The 5785-nt window shown below is 40.5% G+C and overlaps 1 pseudogene; it reads right to left on the reverse strand.

Moving 5' to 3' along the window:
* Positions 1-2098: 2098 nt before the first annotated feature.
* LOC149821620 (glutamate receptor 2.3 pseudogene) lies at positions 2099-5446 on the reverse strand (annotated as a pseudogene).
* Positions 5447-5785: the final 339 nt, after the last annotated feature.

Below are 5785 nucleotides of genomic sequence, written 5' to 3' on the forward strand. Positions count from 1 at the left end.
TTTTTTCTTTGATTCTTCTTTGATTCTTCTTTGATTTTCTTTTATTAGAGATTTGATTTTTTCTTTGATTAGAGTTTTGATTTTTCTTAAATCTTCTTAGGGTTATTTTTAAATAATTAGTTTTTTTTTATTGTCATTGATTAGGGTTTTTTTCTTTGATTAGGGCTTTGATTTTTTCTTTGATCTTCTTAGTTTTGTTTTAATAATTAGGAGTTTTTCTTTGATTTTCATTGATTAGGTTTTTCTCTTTGATTTTTATTAATTAAGGGTTTTTTCTTTGATTGTCATTGATTATGGTTTTTTTCTTTGATTAGAGATTTTATTTTTTTCTCTTTTTTGTTTATTTGTGATTTATTTTCTTGCATTTTAGGGTTTTATGATTTATTTATAATTTTTGCATTTGTATATAAAAAATATGAATTCTTTTTTTCTCAAATTACCCAAAATCTAAACATTTTTTTTTGTACATGAATCCAGTTTGAGATCCATATTTGGGTTTAAAATCCATAACTTTTTGATAAACTTTTATAATTAGATCTAATATGACACCAATTACAACATTTACATATTAATAAAATATCTATTCTTATTTTTTCTCAAATTGCCCAAATTTTAGATATTTTTTAGTTTTTAGATCCAATTTGAGACCCATATCCGAAGTTAAAATTCATAATAAACATGTTGAAACACTTATATGGTTGGCCGGATTGAGCCGTACAATCCAAAACCAAGGTATTCGACTCATTATCATCAACCAGGAGTTTTACCTCACAGGAAGGCAGGTCTATTAAGTAACCCAGTTCTCGACAAGGGTTTTCTTTCATCATAAAAAAAAGAGTTATTTGAGGTCCCTCTTGTTTATTAGGTAGTACACCTAGCTTTGGCGTCGTGCCAAAGGACATACACTTATGAGTTTCGAATTCGTGACATCCTGGTGATATTCACAAGTCTCCTCTGTCAAAGCCACGCATCCCTCGTGATCAAAGCCAATAATAATGTTGCATAACCAAATAAAATATATATGGGACTTCAAATTCCCATGGAAGACCTTCGTCCATAGAAAACTATTATAGATGTGATTGCTGTCAAGATGGAGTAAGAGACACTGCAGAATTTACTAAGGTACAGAACTGTTATAGTCCTTGATTTAGACTTAGGACTTTGAGAATATTAGACGCTCTCAAGCTGGACTAAGACGCCTTTGGAAATTTAGACAAGAAGGCAAAGCTGGTCGGGTCCCATGTGGTCTAAGACGCCTTTGGAAATTTATCACAATCACCACACTTTCTCAAGGTTAGTGAAGCATGAGAAAAGTATAACTTGTGATTGTGATTGCCAGTTGTGATTATACTTACCTCTGGTCGCAAGACCACTGACCTTGTGACCAACAATGACAGCTTCTACTTTCTCAGCTTCATTCCCACCTGTGGCTAAAAAGCAAACATGCCCTAAATCTTTGGCTAAACTAGGTGTGGACCAGCTGGCTCGGGTTCGACTCAACCCCGCTCTGCCATCATTACCCTATCAAAGTCTCTATTAGGCACCAAAGCTCAGCCTCATGAAAAACCTAGTAGAAGCAGGATGGAAATTGGTATGTCATCCCATTTTCTGAAATAAGGCCCCTTCTTGAATTTATCATGTTTTAACCTAAAAAAATAATCTTTTAAAAAAATTTAAAGCCAAAGCAAAGGTTTCAATCATCAAACTAAATAAAAAAAAATTCAAAATGAAAGTATTTTGATATTAATTATTATTATATATTTCAAAAACTTCTATTTTCAAAACTTCTTTAATTTGCATCTGTTTTCTTTATTTTCATTCTTAACAAATCCCTAACGTGTTTTTTCACAGACAAGTTTTGTATAAAGTCAAAATTCTCAGTAGGGTACTCAGTATAACACTTAACAATACACTAATTAAATAGAGTGTAAGTACTCATACTTAAACACGTATCAAATCAAACTAAAACAAGAGAGAGCATGAAGAAGTTGAAGAAGATCGACACTTACCCCTAGAATAACTTGGTCGACGAGTTCGTCGTAGCTCCCTCTACTCTTTCCATGAGCATCAGCAAAAGGGACGAGCTCATAGGGCAAATTTAAGAATAAGGCAATACTTCTAGAGCTGCATTGAACACGTCTATGCAATACCCTTGCACCGTTGTCACATTGGTCGCAGGGTCAATGCGCACCTTCCCGAACTCACTGAACCCAGTCCTGACTGGGACACCGATCCTCAGTTTCTTTCCATTAGTTGGTATGACCCAACCCTTGGGCACCACACCTGGGTCACCTGGCCACACAACCGTTCTCAAGTTGGTATTCCCACCAAATTGCTTTTCAAGTGTTTGGGAAAGCCCAGTCCCCCGAATCCAAACTCCTACCTCGCTTTCTCCTTTCCCAATCACGTTCACTATCTGGAATTCGGAAGATTGTAACTCCCCGCTATCAACAACTCTGAACTCGCCACTCAAGCCCATGAAATCGGTTCTCAGCATTTCACTCAAGAGCTTCGGTCCTGTTTGGGAAACTCTCAGGCTTTCCAAGTCTGTGGAATTCCAACTCCCAAAGGCGGTGTTCGGAAGAAGGAACTTGGAATTCCCAGAATCGGATTTCTCCACCGCAGAAGCCAATGCCCGGACGGTATCATAAGCCCACAACCCGAACACAGCAAGCTCTGGCCGGGTTTCGACGTCAGGATTCTCTGACTGGAATCGCAGCTTCCATTTCACCATGAAGTCGACGAGTTCTCTCGATTGGGGCACATAAGTTTTCACTCCGAACATGCCTTGCATGGCAGCAATCACAGAGGGACTCAAAGAGCCCAAGAGATTCCCAACTCCATTTGTGACGATCCAAACATAGTCCTTGCTCATCATGCCCATCTCATGCACGCATAAAAAAAGCCGGGCGCCGAGAGGCGGCGACATGTGGACGACGAACACCCTCGTCTGCACGGTCATGAGTTTGTACAACTCTTTCTTCATGAAATCATTGGTGCAATGAGGTGCAAGAAGGGACCGGCTGGGCACCTTGACGTCGATAACTTGAAGGGCGTACGTTATGAATGGGATCATTCCCTTGCCGAAGTCGTCGTCTTCGTAGATGAGCACGGCCTCCCTCCATCCATAGGCCTTAACTATGGCCACTATCGGGTCTATAATTTGTAATGTATCACTCTGTGCAGTTCTCATGAAGTAGGGGTGTTTGGTTAGAGAGAGTGAGGGACTCGTTGCAGTAAAGGAAATGATAGGGACTTGAGTTTTCTGTCCCAAATTTGCCACGAATTCAGCTTCTCCTGATCTTAAATTCCCGAGAATCGCTTCCACCTCCACGTTCTTCCGAAGGTCGATAGCTGGAAGCAAGAAGGAGGCTGAGTTTAAGATACAGCTACATCAATAGATATGAAGATGGTGCTAAGCGTAGTCACAAGGATTTTTTTTGGGGGGCCAGTAAGGGCAGATTCATAAACTGTAACACCCCGATCTGGGACCTCAGGAGTCCGAGTTCGGTTGGTATTACTTCCCAGAGGGAAGAGTGCAAAGCTTACACAGTGAAAACGTGGCTAAAAAAAAAACTTTTCATTTTATTTCATAATAAAACTTTTTCTTACATTGATCATCATTTATAACAGAAGAAAAAGCAATTACAATTTATTCTCAATGACAAGGAAAGTAAAAATATATCACCGCTCTGCTGAAGACTGAAAAAGAACTGCTCTCAAGCGACTGATTTAATACCTGGCACCTACAATTGTAATTAAACGCAAATGAGGGTGAGTCTACAACCCAGTAAGAGATAATCATAAGTAAATAAACACAATTTACAACTGTAGTGGGCTCTAAGCCCCTAGTCTTATTTTAATTCTCGATACACCACACATGTTTGTATATTTTAATTTCCCCCATTATCATTCTCAAATACTCTCTTTCACACAACTATCACTAGGCTGGCTATACCGGTAATAGCCATCTATGGGCGTAGCAACCGTGTAGAACACCCCAATTCTACATGTTGGCCAGACAATGAACCATACACTCCCAGTGGTCCCCAGACCACCAGGCACTGCAGTAAACCACCACGGGGACCCCACCGGTAGCTAGCCGAGAGGTCAAGCTCTCAATCTCGGCATGGTTCATGCTACATCCTAACCATGATGGTTATTAACCATCCATGGTCCTCTAGAGTCTCAAACCAGTGTGAGTGAAATCCTAAGTCATAACCAAGTTCACACATTGAACAATATTCTCAAATTCAAAGTTCACTCGTTCCCTCACGAGTGGTGTCATGACTAATCACAACAATCTCATTCTCAATCCCATGATGACGTTAGGACTCACATCGCTCTCACTTAGCACGCAATGATGTAGTGTCTCTACATCATTAAATCACCGGCGGTCCACTCTCCATGGTGGCTGCACTCTGGTCGCGAACCAGGTAGCCCTTGCCACAGGTCGCCACTTTCGAGATTTAAGGGGTACTGCATGCTGAACTCTTAAATATCCATTCACACCACATGAATGAAAATAAGACTCTAATCTAACTCAATCTCATCACAATGCATAATATAAATGCTCAATTAACATGCAATCTTAAACACAATCTCTTTCTATCATGCATGACATATTAACACTAACATGAATCTCAAAATAAACATGTATTTAAAGTAACTCATAATCGTCAAGCATGGAATTTATGCATGTCATGGTCTAACTCAAAGCTATCATGCTAATCACATAACCTCTATAGCACTACGATAACAAGCAACGTGTAAAAGGTTTATTCACATCTAAAATTACTTATAACATCCCTTACCTTAAGTGCGAATATGTACTTTCACCAAGAGTGAGTCTCAAGATGCTCTAACAGTAGGATCTGGTAATTAAAGCAATATATTTGAATTAATCACAAAACCTCTTACTAAAATTACCAAAATACCCTTCTCGAATCTTATTAAAGAAACCACGGTTTCTGTATTACTATTTTGATTGAAGTTCATAGACCAATGGATTTCTCTCTTTAATATAAATCCAACGCACCAAACCTCGCTCGATTCCGAGTTCGGAGTGCGAAGATATGTCCATTTTACTGAAATGGATCTCACGGATCCAAATGGATCTCTTGGCACATTTCGGATTTCGGGCCACTTCGAAACTATTTTCAGATCCAATCCTGATCTGGATCCAAACCCTGTCTGTTTGGATTCAGATCCTTCTTATACTGGATCCAAAATTGCTGACTGGATCCAGAAAGTCTGATTGGATCCATATCTGCCTTAACTGGATCCAGACCTGTCTGACTGGGTCCAGATCCGAGACTGATCCAGTCAGATCTGGACCTGGTTAATCTGGATCTCATACAGGTCCAGATTGAACTGGATCTGAACTGAATACCTGGATCGAGACCCGAACCAGCATAACCAACTCAGTTGCCTTGAACTGGTTCATCCCGAACCGGTTCGGCTTGAACCGGTTCGACCTGAACCTGGTTCGGCTTGAACCGATTCGGCCTGAACCGATTTGGCTTGAACCGATTCAGCCTGAACCGGTTCAACATGAGTTGGTTCGTTCCAAATCGGTTTGGCTTGAACCGGTTTGATTCGAACCGGTTCACCCAATTCTCACGACCCGGTTCGGTTTGGGTCGCACCCAGGCCGAACCAGACTCTGTGTTTTTTTTTTTTGAACACTCGGTCTGGGTGCGACCCAGACCGGTGGGCTCGGTCTGGGTCGCACCCAGACCGACCCGGTCACCCGGACCGAACCGGTCCCTCGATAAAAAGAGGCG

Source organism: Nuphar pumila, chromosome 11 (assembly GCF_984573655.1).
Source record: "Nuphar pumila chromosome 11, dmNupPumi1.hap1.1, whole genome shotgun sequence".
Lineage (NCBI taxonomy): Eukaryota > Viridiplantae > Streptophyta > Magnoliopsida > Nymphaeales > Nymphaeaceae > Nuphar > Nuphar pumila.